The following is an 8,328-nucleotide window of genomic DNA, read 5'->3' on the forward strand; positions in this document are numbered from 1 at the left end:
ATTTTCATCACTAGCAATTGGTTTATCATAATTAGGATTTTTTGAAAAGTCCAGCTAGTGGAGAAGGAACCATGTATATTTTATTTTTCTTTGCCTTTAGTGTGTCTACAATAATATAGATAACTTGGCAAGAAAATAAAACAACCAAATAAAAGGGTTTGTGTGCATGCACTGATTTGTTAGATGTTGTCTCCCCGGCAACGGTGCCAGAAATTCTTTTGCTACTCATGATGGAGTTGTTGGATCTCCCCGAAGTGGAAGGATGAAGTACTATAGTAGCATATAGTATTTCCCTCGGTTAAGAACCAAGGTTTATCAAACGAGTAGGTGGCACCATGCTAACAACTTTAAAAACATCTGCACATAAACAGAAAAATTGCTTGCACCCAACAAAGGCAAGGGGTTCGTCAGTCCCCTTGTTCCTGCTAGCCACAAGATTAAAAGCAGATAGTGATATGCAAAGTAACAAAAAGTAAAAGAACAAATGAAAGAGAAATTTTGGAGAGCTTTATATTGATGGAAAATAGACCCGGGGCCATAGGTTCACTAGTGGCATCTCTCTCGAAAGCATAGCAACGGTGTGGTAGACAAATCACTGTTGGGCAATTGAAAGAATTGAGCATAGTTATAATTGTGACCATTCATGTTATAATCAAACATAGGCATTACATCCATGACAAGTAGACCGTTAATCTAGTTGCATCTACTACTATTACTCCATCCCAATACCGCTATCTGATACGTCTCCCACGTATCTATAATTTTTGGTTGTTTCATGCTATTATATTATCAATCTTGTATGCTTTATACATTATTTTATATCATTTTTGGGAACTAACCTATTAACTCAGTGCCAAGTGTCAGTTGTTGTTTTCTGCACATTTTTGGTTTTACAGAAAATCCATACCGATCAGAGTCCAAACACAACGAAACTTTTGGATGATTTTTCTAGACCAAAAGAGACCCAAAAAGCTTTGGGGGAAGTCCAGACGCCAAACGAGACAATGACAAGGCAGGGGGCGTGTCGAGGGTACTAGGCACGCCCTGCCCCCTAGTGGCCCCCTGCTCCTCTGATTGACCTAATTCCTGGCCTATAAATTCACATATATTAAAAAAACCAAGAGCGAGACCCGAAACAATTATTCTACTGTCGCAAGTCTCTGTTCTTCCATGATCCCATCTGGAGGCCTTTTCCGGTACTCCGCCGATGGGGGAATCAATCACGAAGGGCCTCTACGTCAACCTTGTTGCCTCTCTGATGATGCATGAGTAGTTCCCCACAGGACCTATGGGTCCATAGGAGTAGCTAGATCTCTCTCTCTTTCTCTCTCTCTCTCTCTCCAGCTCTCTCTCTCTCTCTCTCTCTGATCTTCAATATGATGTTCTCTTTAGAGATTGATTCGATGTAATCTTTTGCGATGCGTTTGTTGGGATCCGATGAATTGTGGATCTATAATCAGATTATTCGTTGAGAGTAATTGAGTCTTTTCTGAATTTTATTATGTGTGATTGTTATATATATGTAATGCTTTCTGATCTATCCATTTAGTTTCGCCAACTATATTGATTTATCTTAAGTGGAAGTGGTGCATAGAAGTAGGCAGCAAGTACCTGACTCTAGGAATTCGAATACAATGAGGAACGCGGCAAACCACTACCATTGAAGCACTAGAAATAACTCTAATGTTGATAAGGTTGTTAACGACAATGGGTTGGAAAGGTTGAACATGAGGCCAAGGGAGTTGGCCAACATGGTAATAACTCCATCACACACGATATCTCCTTGTGTGTATGATTTGCTTGGTGTCCAAGGTGCAACAAAATATTGCCCCTAGGTTAGGAGAATAACTAGTGTCAAGGTGAGCTGCTTTCCTGAGAATTAGCATATTCTCCTCATTCACCTTTGAAACATCTCCACCTTCCTACAACGAGTTAGTGATAAGATAATGGAATATCGAATAGCATGACTTTGGATGCAACTGGCCCTTTACTTGTGGCCATGGTAACATGTAGACATAACGAACATCATCATTGTTGTTGATGAAGCCAAAGTGATTACACCACTCATCTAGAGTGATGTTGAATTCTTGGTTGATGAGATGGAAAGTGATCCATTCTTCCTCGTCCACTCATGGGAGTAAACCAACATTGTGCGAGAGAGTACTAAGAGATCAAAGCATCAATCGTTCATATGTCGCACATTTCTGAAAAAATGATGCAACTCGACATTATCACATAATAAATGGAAATCATTAATTACCTATGCCCAACTTGGCTATGGTGGACTCACAAGCCCACATGGTGGCCTTCATCTTTCTCTCGATTAGCTTCTTGTATTTGTTTTTGGCCTCATGGGTGGTAAAGATGATCCCCTGCGTGTAAACTTGTTGCATTTGTGTGGCACTCGCGGATGAACTTGGTGCTTCACCACGAGCAACATGTGTGGTCATCCTCATAAACATCTCCATAAAACAATTTTTCAGTCAAATAGAATGAGATACTAGTAATCCTACAACAACTAGAATATCATAGTCCTCTAAAAACATCAACGAATCTAGGCCAAAATCAAAATTTGGATGAAAAGTACGCATACCCTAGACATGGCAATGCTAGGGACATAGAACATGGATTCACAAAAAATAAGTTGGGGATCAAAGGAGAAACATACCGTAGATCGATCATGCAGAAGAGTTTGAACTGAAATCAAATGAGTAGAGAGACCCGACAAAATTGTGGTAGGGTTTGTAAATGTTTGGAGGAAGAAGTAGAAGAAAATAGATGAGATGGGAATATTTACCTCCTGCCTTGGCCTCCTTATGGCTGCCAGTGTGTCATACAAGCGTGCATATGAGCGTAAGCACCTATATGAAATGCCACCATTTGCCCTGGAGCCCATTAAGTGTCGGTGCTTACCTTATACGATCATGCATACGAGCGTCCGCACTCATACAAAACGTCGCCATTCGTTCCGATCATTTCTTCTGGTTGTGGGTGTCATACGATCGTGCATACAAGCATGGATGCTCGTATGGAACGTCTTTTTCTTCTCTGGAATTCTCTCTGTTTTCGTCAAAGATCCATGATGATGACATGTACCTAGGGTAGGGTCTTAGGCCTGACCTAGACACCCTACCGAAGGACACTACCCTAGAGTCCAAGGCCTACAAGGTTCAACAGAAGATACCGACTGAAATCGCCCTGGAGTGCAATCCACTCGATGGAAGATTCCACTCGGATATCCCAATTCCACTCAACCATGATAACTTCACTCGACCATACAAGAAACTACTCGGAGTGTAGAAGGCCTAAAGTCACCCAGGATGGCAACGGTCAGGCATTCACTCCGTCGTCATAAAGACCATTTATTGCGGGCGTTACCAGTAACGTTCAGGACATAATTCTCATTGAACCCCTGTGTAACTGAGGGCTGCGATGGGCCAAGCGCACTCTATATAAGCCACCCCTCCCCTCTGGCACAAGGGTTCGCACCCTCTGTAACTATTGCACACATCCAATCGACAAGCCTCCGCGGCACCGAGACGTAGGGCTGTTACCTCTTCCGAAAGGGGCCTGAACTCGTAAATTTGTGCGTACAACCTCGCCGTAGCTAGGACACTACTCTCCTACATACCCCCTACTCTTACTATCAGACTCATTCCGACGACAGTTGGCGCCCACGTTGGGTGATACGTCCATTTTGCATCATGTTTTCTTACTGTTATTTATAATGTTTTTATCCATAATTATGCTTTTTTGAGTAATTCTAATGCCTTTTCTCTCATAATTTACAAGGAACACACAAAGAGGGAGAAATTCCGGCAGCTGGAAATCTGGACCTGGAAAAGCTACGTCAAGCCACCTATTCTGCACAACTCCAAATGAGCTAAAACTTTACGGAGATTTTTTATGGATTATTTGAGAAATATTGGAGCAATTAAACACCAGAGGGGGGCCACCAGGTGGGCACAACCCACCTGGGCGCGCCAGGCCCCCCCAGGCGCGCCCTGGTGGGTTTTGGCCTCCTCGGCCCACCTCTGGTGCCCATCTTCGGGTATATAAGTCATTTTGACCTAGAAAAAATAAAGAGGAGACTTTCGGGACGGTGCACCACCGCCTCGAGGTGGAACTTGGGCAGGAGCACTTTTGCCCTCCGGCGGAGCGATTCCGCCGGGGGAACTTCCCTCCCGGAGGGGGAAATCATCGTCATCATCATCACCAATAACTCTCCCATCTTGGGGAGGGCAATCTCCATCAACATCTTTAGCAGCACTGTCTCTTCTCAAACCCTAGTTCATCTCTTGTGTTCAATCTTGTTACCGGAACTATAGATTGGTGCTTGTGGGTGACTAGTAGTGTTGATTACATCTTGTAGTTGATCACTATATGGTTTATTTGGTGGAAGATTATATGTTCATATCCATTATGCTATTTAATACTCCTCTGATCATGAGCATGTTTATCATTTGTGAGTAGTTACTTTTGTTCTTGAGGTCACGGGAGAAATCATGTTGCAAGTAATCATGTGAACTTGATATGTATTCGATATTTTGATAGTATGTATGTTGTTATTCCCTTAGTGGTGTCATGTGAACATCGACTACATGACACTTCACCATATTTGGGCCTAAGGGAATGCATTGTGGAGTAGCAATTAGATGGTGGGTTGCGAGAGTGACAGAAGTTTAAACCCCAGTTTATGCGCTACTTCGTAAGGGACCGATTGGATCCAAAAGTTTAATGCTATGGTTAGAATTTATTCTTAATACTTTTCACATAGTTGCAGATGCTTGCGGCAGGGTTAATCATAAGTAGGAGGTTTGTTCAAGTAAGAATAGCACCTAAGCACCGGTCCACCCACATATCAAATTATCAAAGTAGCGATCACAAATCAAACCAACATGATGAAAGTGACTAGATGAAATTCCCGTGTACCCTCAAGAACGCTTTGTTTATCATAAGAGACCGTTTTGGCCTGTCCTTTGCCTCAAAAGGATTGGGCTACCTTGCTACACTTTTGTTACTATTATCGTTGCTTGCTCGTTACAAATTATCTTGCTATCAAACTACTCCACTACTTACAATTTCATCACTTGCAGACATTACCTTACTGAAAACTACTTGTCATTTCCTTCTGCTCCTCGTTGGGTTCGACACTCTTACTTATAGAAAAGAGCTACAATTGATCCCCTATACTTGTGGGTCATCAAGGATATTTTCTGGAACCATTGCCGGGGAGTGAAGCGCCTTTGGTAAGTGGAATTTGGTAAGGAAACATTTGTATAGTGTGCTGAAATTTATTGTCACTTGTTACTATGGAAAACAATCCTTTGAGGGGTTTGTTCGGGGTATCTTCACCTCGTCCGGAACCACAATTAGCTACCCCTCAACCTACTGCACCTACTGAAAATATTGAATATGAAATTCCTTCGGGTATGATAGAACAACTGCTAGCTAATCCTTATGCAGGAGATGGAACCGAACATCCTGATATGCACTTGATATATGTGGAACAAATTTGTGGATTGTGTAAGCTTGCAGGTTTACCCAGGGATCAAGTTATGAAAAAGGTTTTCCCTTTATCTTTGAAGGGAAAAGCATTGGCATGGTATAGGCTATGTGATGATATTGGATCATGGAATTGGAATCGTTTGAAATTGGAGTTCCACCAAAAAAATTATCCTATGCATCTAGTTCATCGTGATCGGAATTATATATATAATTTTTGGCCTCGTGAAGGAGAAAGTATCGCTCTAGCTTGGGGAGGCCTAAGTCAATGTTATATTCATGCCCCAATCATGATCTCTCAAGAGAAATTATTATCCAGAATTTTTATGCTCGGCTTTCTCTTGTGCTGGTTCATTTATGAAGAAGACTATTGAATTCCTGTGGGATCTTTTGGAAAGAATTAAACGCAACTCTAAAGATTGGGAACACGACGAAGGTAAAGAGTCAGGTATTAAACTTAAGTATGATTGTGTCAAATCTTTTATGGATACTGATGCTTTTCAAAAGTTTAGCACGAAATATGGACTTGACTCTGAGATAGTAGCCTCCTTTTGTGAATCATTTGCTACTCATGTTGAACTCCCTAAGGAGAAGTGGTTTAAATATCACCCACCTATTAAAGAAGAAATTAAGGACCAGTACCAGTTAAAGAAGAAACAATACTTTATAATGTTGATCCAGTTGTTCCTTCTGCTTATATTGAGAAACCACCTTTCCCTGTTAGGATTGAGGAACATGCTAAAGTTTCAATTGTGGTTAACAAAAGCTATATTAGAACACCTAAACCTGATAAAAAATCAAAGTAGAACCTAGTATTGCTATGGTTAAAGATCTCTTGGAAGAAGATATGGATCGGCATGTTATTTACTTCTGTGAAGAAGCTGCTAGAATTGCTAAACCTGATAAAAGAGATAAACATAGACCTGTTGTTGGCATGCCTGTTATTTCAGTTAAAATAGGAGATCACTGTTATCATGGTTTATGTGACATGGGTGCTAGTGTGAGTGCTATTCCTTACACTTTATATGAAGAAATCATGAAAGACATAGCACCTGCTGAGATAGAAGAAATAGATGTTACTATTAAACTTGCTAATAGAGACACCATATTACCAGTTGGGATTATTAGAGATGTTGAAGTCTTGTGCGGGAAAATTAAATATCCTACTGATTTTCTTGTTCTTGGTTCCCCACAAGATGACTTTTGTCCCATTATTTTTGGTAGACCTTTCTTGAATACAGTTAATGCTAAGATAGATTGAAACAAACTGTTGGTGTTAGCTTTGGTGATGAGTCTCATGAGTTTAATTTTGCCAAGTTTAGTAGAAATCATCATGAAAAAGAATTGCCTAGTAAGGATGAATTAATTGGTCTTGCCTCTATTGCTGTTCCACCTACTAATCCTTTAGAACAATATTTGCTAGACCATGAAAATGATTTACATAGGCATGAAAGAAATGAAATAGATAAGGTTTTCTTTGAACAACGTCCTCTACTTAAACACAATTTGCCTATTGAAACTCTAGGAGGTCCTCCTCCACCTAAAGGTGATCCTGTGTTTGAATTAAAACAATTGCCAGACACTTTGAAATATGCTTATCTCGATGAAAAGAAAATATATCCTGCTATTATTAGTGCTAACCTTTCAGAACATGAAGAAGAAAGATTATTGAAAGTTCTAAGGAAGCACCGGGCTGCTATTGGATATACTCTTGATGATTTAAAGGGCATTAGTCCCACTCTATGTCAGCATAAAATTAATATGGAACCTGATGCTAAACCCGTTGTTGATCACCAACGTCGGTTGAATCCAAAAATGAAGGAAGTGGTAAGAACGGAAATCTTAAAACTTCTGGAAGCAGGTATAATCTATCCTATAGCTGACAGTAGATGGGTAAGTCATGTTCATTGTGTCCCTAAGAAAGGAGGTATTACTGTTGTTCCTAATGATAAGAATGAACTTATTCCACAAAGAATTGTTACACGCTATAGAATGGTAATTGATTACAGAAAATTAAACAAAGCAACTAGAAAAGATCATTACCCTTTGCCTTTTATTGATCAAATGCTTGAAAGATTATCTAGCACACACACTTTTGCTTCCTAGATGGATACTCTGGCTTTTCACAAATACCTGTTTCTCAACCTGATCAAGAAAAGACTACATTTACTTGTCCCTTTGGAACTTATGCTTATAGACGTATGCATTTTGGTTTATGTAATGCACCTTGTAAGTGCATCTAGTGCCACCCCTGGTTGGTTTTGGAGTATTGACGACAAACCTGGTTGAGGGACTAATGTGTTTGTGAGAATTGCAGGATAACATAGGTAGTAGTCACTCATTGATTTGGTTTACGTACCAGAGATGACCCCTAAAAATGTGTGAAGACATTGAAGATAGTGGTGGTCTGTGAAGATATTCACATTAAAGACTATGACATAAGAAGACATCGCATGAAGACTATGGAGAGCGAAGACATAGTTGTTTCGTAGTTTCCTTTTCTTCTTTGTTGAGTCATAGGAACCACCGTACTGTTAAGTGGGGTCCAAGTGAACAAAGTCAGAGTGACTAAATTGATGCTCAACCAAATCCTATGTCTTCGAGCGAAGACAATGAGAGCAAATCTTATCCAGAGCTGGATGAGTTAGCTTTACTTGTAGCCCAAGTCAAGCTGCCGCGTGTGTTTGAAATCTGACCATTGGAACATGTGTCAGTTCCTTAGTGACCCAGGATCATTTCGGACAAATCAGGTCGGGTTGCCTCCTGGCTATAAATAGCCCACCCCCTACACCATAAATTGGTGGCTGCTCAGAGTTAGTGCAC

This window comes from Aegilops tauschii, chromosome 7 (genome assembly GCF_002575655.3).
Source record: "Aegilops tauschii subsp. strangulata cultivar AL8/78 chromosome 7, Aet v6.0, whole genome shotgun sequence".
Lineage (NCBI taxonomy): Eukaryota > Viridiplantae > Streptophyta > Magnoliopsida > Poales > Poaceae > Aegilops > Aegilops tauschii.